The sequence below is a fragment of the Onychomys torridus genome, chromosome 15 (assembly GCF_903995425.1).
Source record: "Onychomys torridus chromosome 15, mOncTor1.1, whole genome shotgun sequence".
In the NCBI taxonomy this organism is placed as follows: domain Eukaryota; kingdom Metazoa; phylum Chordata; class Mammalia; order Rodentia; family Cricetidae; genus Onychomys; species Onychomys torridus.
Window position 1 is genome coordinate 27,156,798 of NC_050457.1, and position 11,267 is coordinate 27,168,064.

Genomic DNA, 11,267 nt, shown 5'->3' on the forward strand with positions numbered 1-11,267 from the left:
AAAGAATTTCCCACTTCTCTCCTTATATTACCTGCAAATCTACACATCTTCCTTTTATTTTCTTTTAACCTTCTATTTTCTCTGTATATTATCCCAACTCCCATTGTCTATCCTATGAGACCTCCTTAATGTACCCTTCGGTGGAGCAAGAAGGACAGGTCTGAGTCTTTTGTGTCTCCATAGCAACTAAGTTTTTAAAAACCTCCATTTGGCTATTTGTGACCATCCTCAAAACAAAGTCAGGAAGTCTTACTAAGCTAAAAGAGTTTATTTTTCCTCATCTTCTTGAGACCACCTTTCAGGGAGGAAGAGGAGGCATCTGGAGCTTAGCAAGTGTGATATGGAAAGATGTCAAGCACATACCGGGAAGCCACAAACCATGCATGTGTTTCTGAAGGGGGGGGGGTGAGTCCCCTCCTGCCCCCATCACACTAACGGCATGTCTGTGGTCAACAGCCGGTTACAAGCAAACAGCACTTTCTCCATGATTCTCCTGTGAGAATACTTAGGAAGCCAAGGCGAAGCCTGAGACATGCTGTTCAGAAATCCGCTCTGCACAGCAATCTTAAGCTAAGTTATGGGAGGTTGTAAATGTCCCATTCAACACAGATCTTCCCCACGGGCCAACAGTGAGAAAGGTGGTAGGTGGCAGGAGCGATGTCTACCCTGGTTACTCACCTCTGAGCACATGTAGAAAATAGAGCCCTACTAACCTAGTGGCTTAGCATGCTTCCTGTTGCTGTGCTAGACACCATACCAAAAGCAACTTGGGGAGGAAAGAGTTTATTTCAGCATACAGCTCCCAGTCCATCAGGATGGGAAGGCAGGGCAGGAACCCAAGGTCTCTGAATCAGAGACCATGGAGGAACACTGTTTACTAGCTTGTTCCTCATGGCTCACTCAACTTCCTTTTTTTATACAACTTAGGACTACCTGCCAGGGATGGCATCGGCCACAGTGGGCTTGGCCCTCCCACATCAATCCTTGATCAAAAAATAACCCACATCCTTGACTAAGGTCAATCTGATGAAGGGATTTTTCAGTTGAAGTTCCCTCTTCCTAAATGACTCTAATTTGTGTCAAATTGACAACAATAAATAAATACATAAATAAATAAATACTAACCAGAATGCCTACCTTTCCTCAGCACTCATGTCCAGATCCTCCCATTAGAACAGAAGTAGACTTTTCCCAAAGCACCCAAAAAAGAACACAGCTCTCTAACGTTCATTTTAACTTTGAGAGACCCAGAGAAGAGCACTCGGCCATGCCAGACCCAGGCTTCGAACCCACAGAAGCAAAAATAGCAAAGAGATGGATCTTAAGCCATGAAACCTGTAGAAATGCCATGCTGCAAAAGGAACCTGATCCAAGCACCAACTTTGGAAGGTCTTGCTGAACAAGAATACAGTAGAAAGCATTCAGCGGAGTTACTGGTTGACAGTCACCGCTCAGTAAATGTGCCCACCATTGTCAGTGGGTCAATCAATATTAGACACTGAAAGGAAAGACAAACCTTCACCATTTTCAGTTCCGACCCTGGGGAAACTTACTTAGCCTCTAGTCTCAGCTTCTCCACTGGTAAAATGAAGTGGTCCAGTCCAAGAAGGGCATTGCTCAAAGCTGTGATGATGCCAACCATCCAAGGAGGTACCGCAATTATTCCCCCTCTTCAGAAATGATACCAGTTTAGAGAGGCCGAGGAGCCAAATAATGTCACCTGTAAAGTAGCAGGCTGAGATTTCAGGTTCATCTTTCTGACTCCCAGGCTCGCGCTCCTTCCAACCACACCTAGTCCCTCAAAGAACCCTTGTGATTTGGCAAGTGTGAGGTTCAAGTGTCCGTAGCTGGCTGTTGCTCCCAGTGGCTAGATTTATCGAAATAACCACCTCTGTTCTGTTCTGGTGTTGACATCTGCCTGACTATGGTCACTGTCCTGTTCACTCCACATCCCCATTGCAGGGTCTTCACCACACTTCTTGCAGATGCCAACATGAAGGAAGCAGAAATGAAGATTGGGGTGGAACCATGACAGGAGACATGACTTTGGGCCATTGACAAAGAGTGGTCACATTGACTGGGACAGAGACTCCCAGAACATACCAATTGAATCTCAGAGGCTAGTTTCTAACAACAAACAAAATAGTGACTGTGAAGGTCTGTTTCGGGGGGGGGGGGGAACCCTGCAAGCATAAATTTCAGTTCATTGTCATTTTGTCATTGCCCATCCCTTCCAGGGTGTGAAAAGGACATAAGTGTAGAAGGAGGCAGGGTAGACAGTCAAAATCATTGTGGTTAATAATTAGTCTTCCTAGTTCATTGAGAAATGCCATTGTTCTTTTAAATGCTTTCAATTTATCATTTAATTCAAAATTAATCTCTGTATTGCAGTTCTTCAAGCAGGCACAGCTCAACTTTATTATCACCCAGGTAACAATAGGTACCTACCCACTCCCCAACACCTCATCCCCATACTGGGTCTAAAACCAAAGGACTAAAGAGGCTCTAGCCACCGTCAGCTTCCTGTGCCTGAGTTAGAGTCTCTCATGATCCTGAAGCTACCTAAATCAGGAAAACATCAGAACACAGTTCTTGTTCAAAATGCCTCTAACAAAATTTCAAATCACCATCAACACACTTATGACAGTAGCTCAGTCACAGTGGTGCCCAAATCCTTGAGTGATCAACATCATTCTGGGTGCACAGATGAGGGTTTAGAGGGATTAACATTCAGATCAGTAGACCAAGTCCAGGAGAGTGTAGGTGAGCCTCACCCACCAGCCAAAGGCTGCTCTGAGCAGAAGATGCCTCTGGACTTACACCTCAACACCAGCTCTTTCCCATCTCCTGCCATTGGCCCATGCCCCACATATGGACTTGCCAGCCTACAGAATCATGTGAGCAGCAAGTTCCTTAGATGAACCTTCTCCCTTTCCCTATTCCCAGCCCCACTCCCACATACAATACATCCCAGTTCTCTGAAGAACCCTGACAGGTACGATATTCAAGATGCAGTCTTAATCTCTTTCCTGTTGCTGTGAAGAGACACCATGACCAAGGCAACTTATAAAAGAAAGCAATTAATTGGGGGCTAGCTTACAGTGTCAGAGGGTGGGTCCATGACCATCATGGCGGGGAGCATGGCAGCAGGCGGCAGGCATGGTGCTGGAGCAGTAGCTGAGAGCTCACATCTTACCTGCAAGTTGGAGGCAGAGAGAGAACAAGACTGGACCTGGCATAGACATTTGAAACCTCAAAGCCTACTCCCAGAGACACACAAAGCCACGCCTCCTGATCCCTCCCAAAAAAAGTTCCACTAACTGGGGACCAAGCATTCAAACACAGGAGCCTATGGGGGCCGTTCTCGTTCAAACCACCACAATGCTTAACCATAAAATGTCTCTGGTCTTCTTGTGAGTGACCAAAAGTGCAGGAAGAGAGGCTGTCAGAGGAGAGGGGAAAGAGCTTCCAGTGATTAAGGACGGAGATCTAGGTCTCTAACAAAAATGACAGAAATGGGTTAACTAGAAAGACACAGAAAATAAGAAGAGAGACATTTAAAATGGCCACAGCAGCAGCAAGATACTAAGCAAAGCCTCTGCACCAGGGCAGGGCCAGTGTTCAGAGCTTTACATCCATCCACTCGCTATTAAAACCCTATGTTGAGGGGCTGGAGAGATGGGTCAGTGGTTAAGATCACTGGTGGCTGCTCTTCTAGAGGTCCTGAGTTCAATTCCCAGCAACCACATAGTGACTCACAATGAGATTCGGTGCTCTCTTCTGGTGTGCAGGCACCCATGCAGGCAGAACACTGCACACATAATAAATAAATCTTAAGAAAGAAAGGAAGGAAGGAAGGAAGGAAGGAAGGAAGGAAGGAAGGAAGGAAGGAAGGAAAGAAGGAAGAAAGAAAGAAAGAAAGAAAGAAAGAAAGAAAGAAAGAAAGAAAGAAAGAAAGAAAACACTATGTTGGCCGAAACAGTACTGACAGCACCAAATGCCAGCAGGATGTAGGGCAACCACTCATATTGACTTTCACTACACTTACAAAATGGTGCAGCCATTTTGAAGACAGTTCAGAGGCTTAGAAGATGGAAACACAGGCTTACCATACTTCCAGTCATCATGCTCCTGGTGTCTCCCCACATCACACATGTCAACACAAACACCAGCACCCAGATGTTGACAGTCACTTTACTCCGAATTTATCATAAAATGGAAGTAACCATGAAGGCTTTCAATAGACGTGGTCCATCCTTGAGATGCATTCTTATTCAGTGGTAAGAAGAAATGGGATGGAGAATGAGTAGGCTCTGGAACAATGGGCTCTTGGGGCTCCCAGCCAGGGCAATACTCTATACCACAATGATAATGGCAGCTAGACAGACACCAACTGGGGCCATGGTGGCTCATGCCTATGACTTCAATACTATTTCTACCTCCACTGAAGGGTACTTGATCAAGCACAGCCCCAATATGGCTGTTCTGTACATCCAGGCCTTCATCCTTCTCTCTTGGACAAAGTGTTCTTTAGGCAGCTAAAGGCCATGGAGATGGAATGGCCTGGTATGCTGTCAGTGAGACTTGCCTGTCCTTCCCTGTCTTTTGGGGTGACTCCATCATTCCATCATGCTATTTACTCTTCTTCCCTTCTCAGGGGTTTTCACTAGCTGGATGAGGACAATATGGACTTTATAGAACGCAGCCCCAACATCTACTGCCATATCACCTCCCTGATGTTCCTCTTGAGGATTCTGGACTTCTCTGTCATCACTCATAGATATCACAGCATCCTGACCCACGGAGCCTCCATGCGGCTGGTGTTTGGCTTTGAGAATTCCATTGTGATGACCATTGTGCTCATCATCTTCATCAAGTATGTGATGCTGTCCATGAGACTCCAGACCAAGGACACCTAGGACAATAAGGCCATATATAAGTTCTACACAGGTTCTATTTATAGGCTCCATCAAGGTCTGGTTGTACATGGTCTTCATGGCCACCACAATCAAAAAGGTGATTTTCCCACTCTTTGCCATCTAGCCCATGTACCTGGCCACAAGGTGGTTAAATAAAGTCATGAAAGATACTGTCATGTCTTGCTAAGCCACCCACAAACATGAATACACTGTACCCAGATGCCACCCTCTTGGGGAACTCCAAGACAATGGACAATGATTGCATCATCTGCTGAGGAGAGATGGTGACCATTGCCAAGAGATTGCCCTGCAATATGTCTTCCATTCTGGCTTCATGTACTTCTGGATCTAGCGACAGCACTCCTGTCCTTCCTGCTGTATGGATGCCCTGTGTGTGCCACTAACACCACTGCTAAGCCTGTCAACCAGGGCTACCCCTGCCTCCCATCACTGCTGCTCTATCCCCAACCTTCCCCAGGACCCCTTCCCTTCCCTCTGATATCTCTAGGCATGTTCCCACTGCAGTCCACTGTGGGCCCTTTTCTACCTGTCCTACTACCCATTGTGACCCTTTCATCTCCTGGTACACGGACCCTTTCATAACCTAGTGGAATACCCAGAAGCAGCAGTACCTCTGCCCTGGCACCTGATTCTGCCCCTAGCCCAGAGGCTGGTCCCACCCCTGCCTTTCTCTTATTTCTTCACTAGATGGGTACACCCGTGACTCTACCCATGGCTGTTCACTTAGGCCAACGTCCCATGCAACTTTTGCTGGGCTGACCACAGAGGAATCAAAGGCTCTGGAAGATGGCAAGTCAGGCTTGATGGGGACCTTGATGGAGGTCAGGCTTCAGGACTTGCACAGTATCCACATACTGCTAGATGCTACCATTCTGCAGGTCAACCAGCACTCCACTGTGCTAGCCTCCTTGACTCTCACCATGCTAACTGTATCAGTCAAGCCCACTGCAGAGATCTGTAGGGATCATAGCTACCTACCTACTCGCCAAGTCTGAAGCTACCACCCTATCCCCAGGAGACAAACCACCAGCATGAAAGCAAAGGCCTTGAGCTCCTGTCAGTGGGCACTGCCAAGGAGCTGCCTGAGAGTGGACCTGACACTTCAGAATTCCACTGGTGCTGCCCCAAAACACTGGAGCCCTGTGTTGCCCAGTGACGCTGCTCCTGTCCCATCTCTTGAAGAGCCCTTGCTGGAACATGGCCTGGCGCCAACTCCCAGCTCCCTCCTTGTCTGCACCAGGAATGGTGACTGTGGTTATGAGAAAGAAACAGCATATTCAGAGGGGCTGGGGGAAGGAGAAGTTGGGTTCCCAGTTGACTTTATGCCCCCCAAATCCATGGAGATCATGGGGATGTCAGTCCATCTATCCTCCGCTCCACTGCTTCTGCCCTTGACAGTGAGTGGTTCTGCAGGGCCTTCCAAGTAGAGCCAAGCCTCTGAGAAAGCCCCTGTTCAAGTTACATTCTATTGCTGTGACAAAACACTCTGACCAGAATCAATTTGGAGGAGAAGGGGGTTATTTCAGGTTACTGTCCATCACTGGGAGAAATCAGGGCAGACTCTCAGGCAGGAACCTGAAACAGAAGCCGTGGAGGAATGGGCTTACTGGCTCATTCACAGACTCATGCTTAGCTAGCTTTCTTTATAAAATTAAAATTAAAGATTTATTTATTTTTATTTATGGGGAGGGATGCACACATGTGTGTGTACCATATGTGTGCAGGTGCCCATAATGTCAGAAAAGAACATTGAATCTACCAAAACTGGGTTACAGGCAACTATGAGCCGCCTGAGGAGGGTGCTGGGAACTGAACCCTGGTTTTCTGCAAAAGCAACAAGTGATCTTACGCACTGAGCCATCTCTCCAGCTCCACCTAGCTTTGTTATGCAGCTGGGGACCGCTTGCCTAGAGACCAGTGCTTCCTATACTGAGCTGGGCTCCCCTATGTCAACTAATAATCAAGACAGTCCCTCACAGACATGCCCACAGGCCAATCTGATCTATACCACACACACACACACACACACACACACACACACACACACACACACACACACGATAAATATGTTAGGGAAATGAAGAAAAGAGTCCTAAGAAATGAGTCTGTGGGGGTTTGCAGGCATGGTTCAATCCCCAGTACTGATTGAAGGAAGGAATAAAAGAAATAGAAACAAGTCTCCTACTCCCCCACTTCCTGCCTGTGGCCAGACTCTGCAGTCATACATCACACTCCTTCCTGTTTTCTGCCCAGCTTCCCCTTGATAAAACAGAGCGGTTGCTGAGAGACCCTGCCATGCCTGCCCCCTTGCTTCCAGGCCTTTGCAGGGACAGCCCTCTCCAGCCTCTGCCCACGAGATCCTAGACTATGATAAGCATTTATCCATCTCTTCAACTACCTGGTGAAGCCACATGAAAGGGGGCAAGACCTGTTTGACCCTACCCCAGTATTTCACATAGAGTTCATCCCCCTCTACACATGTGTTCATTTTATGAATGGGGACTAGCCAGAGGGTTAAATCACTATGGAAGAGGAAGGAGAAGCCACGGAGCTCAGGCTGCTCTGTCCAGGCCTTCCTACTAGAGCTGAGAACACTTAGAACAGACAGTTTGCCCCTCTTGTCCCCTTCCACCCTCACCACCTCCCAGGGCCAGGAGACTTGTACCGATATGCGCTGGCCTGGCCTCTGATGCCCACAGTGAAGCTATGTAGCGCTCGCCCTCATCCAGGCATGATGCTCTCAGACAACACCATATCTCCTAAGGCTACAAACACACTGACGATTCCTTCCAAGGTCACCTGAATAGCCTCTGCACTCGCCCACACCTGCCTTTAATCCTCTAACTTCCTTCCCAGCCCATAAATGTAGCCATTTTTCTATGCAAGCCACAGTGATAACTGGTTAGCCTGTTTCTGGACAGATAACAGATGATATAATTCTCATATACCCCATTCATTTAATAAGCAAGCACTCACAAGTAACACCTATAGAGTTCCTAGAACTGTGGGAATATAAACTATATAAGATAACTGGGGGGGGGGGTCATTTCAGTATTCAAACACACGGCAGAAAGGCTTTTTTGTGCACTAACTTCTGCAGGATTCATCTGTCACCTAATCCAGATATCCATCCAGGCGTTAAATGGAATTGGAGGTCTTTTAACCTAAAACCGTCTGCCGCACCATTCATTATACCTAGAAGCCAAACACAAAGCAGGGCTTAATAAATATTTGTCATGGGCAATGAAGACTTCAAGCTGAATACCCGAGAGGTCACTAGGACAATTACACAGCTTTCGGCCTCTCCGGAGATGCCGGGCACCACTGTTCCTTGCTCTGCCGGCTTCCCTGCCTGGCAGGACTCCTGGCCTCTGACTTAAAGAGGAACGTGAAGGCAAAGGCAACACCCTGCTCTTGTTAGCAATTACTGTTTTCTGCCCTTTGTTAAGTTGTGTGCTTGGAGTGAGGCCTGTGCACCCGCAGAATAAAACCAAGTCACTGACGCCCTTGACGATCGACCAGGGGGCAGCAGTTATTCATGCCAATGGTGAGGGTTTGGTGGCAAGACATTCTGAGCAGCTAGGAAAATATTAGTAATTTTAGTTTATCTATTTGTATAAATGATTTTTTTGCATATTAAAAAAAACAGGAAGCATAACCTAAGACAGTGGTTCTCAATCTTCCTAATGCTTAAGACCCTTTAATACAGTTCCTCATGGTGTGGTGACCCACAACCATAAAATTGTTTTTGTTGCTACTCCATAACTGTACTTTTGCTACTGTTCTGGATCATAATGTAAATATCTGACATGCAGGATATATAATATGTGACCCTGTGAAAGGATAATTTGACCCCCAAAGGGGTTGTGACCCACAGGTTGAGAACCACTGACCTATAAGCACGGATAATTTTTGTAACCTGGAAGTTGAAGAAAGGAACCGAAGTCTTGACGTCTTGCTGGAGCATCAGGTGCGGTAACAGACCCTTGTGCATGTTGGCTCTTGCCTTCACAGTGATCCTATAAGGCTGATGGTAGAGAGAAACTGGCCCTTTAGACTCTGGGGACAAATGAACTGAAAGGCCCACAGAGAAGGAGGTCAAGATTGGCCTGACATGTCCCATTCCCATGACTAAAAGGTCCAGCAACAGATTCCTAACGTCTTGAAATAACTGGATTTTTCAAAAATATGTGTACACATGTGTATGTAAGAACACTTTAAAAACATAAGGATTGTAAGGATCTACACTAACATGACATCTTAATACATTGCTGTATCTATGCTGTTATGGCTTACATCTTGCAAACAGCATCACAGAGTCTGAATTTTTCTTCTGCAAAAAGCAAGCACACTTATATGTGAATAGATATGTGTACATCTTTTGATATACTAACTCCTCAATATCCTTGGGGATTGGTAGGTACCAGGGCTCTTGAAGGATTAATAGCATGGTATTTGCATACAGCCTGCACACATGCTCCACATACATATTATTACATCTCTATATTACATAACTTAACTATGTAAATAGTTGTATACTGCATTGCTTATGGAATAATGACAAAAATAGCTTGGGTAGTTTCCCTAATGAATGCAATTTTTTTCTGGATTTTTTTTCAGTACTTCAGACCAAACCTAGGGCCTCACTAATACTAAGTAAGTACTCTGCCACTTAGCTACAGATATGCCCTAATTATTTTCAAATTGGGGTAAGTAGAATCTGCATATATGGAACCCATGACTACAAAGAGCCAAGTGTGTGTGTGTGTGTGTGTGTGTATGTCAGCATGTCTAAATATGACTTCCAAAAATATAAGCCAATGATATGAGTGTTTTTCTCTCTACAAAGAGATTGTAAGTTATCTTTATATAATTCTTTACACTTCTCTGTAACTTTTAAAATAGATAGAGGGGCTCCATTGGTAAAATAATTGCCACATAATATAAGGACCTGAGTTCAATCCCTAGCATCCATGTAAAAAGTTAGGCATGATGGTAATCCCAGCACTTAGGAAATGGTGACAGAGGGATCCTGGGGGTTCACTGGCCTGCCAGCATAACCTACTTAGAGAGTTCCAGGCCAGTGAAAGGCTCTGTCTCAAAAAACAAGGTAAATAGCTCCTGAGGAATGCATCCAAAAGAAACCCCTGACCTAATCACACACACACACACACACACACACACACACACACACACACACACACACACTAGGTATTATAGGCATAAACTACCATTTTGATTAAAATTATCAAGTTTAAAATACAATATAAAACAAAGCAAATCAGAACAATGGAGATGTAAGCTTTTTGCCCTTGATGAGTTTGCTTCTATTAATTTTCTCTAAAAGAATATGCAATCTAATCTCCAGAAAATTCTTTTCTTCATTTACCCATTCACTCAACCAGGCAGTATTTGTAGAGCGATAAATTAAATATTGAAGTATCCTCCTGCATGGGGACTCTGCCCTTCTGGATCACAGGGAAATGAAAGAACTACAGTTATTGCTTGTGTCATGCTGAATCTAAACTAATAAATTGGAAGCATTAACCTGAAGGCACAGTAAAAATAAAATGCAAGATCCTAGAAGATGTTAAATATACAATTTGAGTAAAACTTGAGTTAGAACTTTGAATAAGTCTTGATATGCTTCTGTGAATATCACCAACATAAATTCACTGGGCCAGATTTTTAAAGCTGAAATGGGCACACATACTTGTACCCAGGCCCTTCAAATCTGTGAGTCAAATAATTACATGACACAAATTTTAAAGCCACTCTGTAGCCTTTGAAAATTCCACGATGATTAAAATCCTGTTTTTAAAAGATCTAACTTCTCTTTCTTTTCGTTCACCAATACCATATTGAAATGTACAGTTTCTATAAACAACAACACTCTCATCTGTCATCCTTCAAAGCCAATCAGTGGCAAAACATATGGAGGCAGCCATCATGTGTGTGGGAGACTGACAACGGCCCATCAGAAGCAACTACAACTGTAGAGCCTGGACATGGTTTGTTTCTTCTCGAAACAAAATCGCAAATGTACTGACATTAAGGGTCTTGAAATCAGGGGATGAGCCTGATCATCCAAATGGACCCAGCATAATCACAAAGGTCCTGATAAAAAGAGCGTCAGTCAGAAGAATCAGAGGGGAGAGTTGAAGATGCTATGCTATTACTATGCCCTAAAAGAAGGGTTCACGAGCCAATGAATGCAAGCGTCCTCTAGAATCCAAAATACAATGAGAACAGTACAGACTCCCTTAGAGAATCCAATGGAGATGGGACTCAGGCCAACTGATAACTAGAACCATCAGGGAGTAAATC

The 11,267-nt window shown here is 45.1% G+C and overlaps 1 pseudogene; it reads left to right on the forward strand.

Moving 5' to 3' along the window:
• Positions 1–4,365: 4,365 nt before the first annotated feature.
• On the forward strand, positions 4,366–5,418 carry LOC118596575 (annotated as a pseudogene).
• Positions 5,419–11,267: the final 5,849 nt, after the last annotated feature.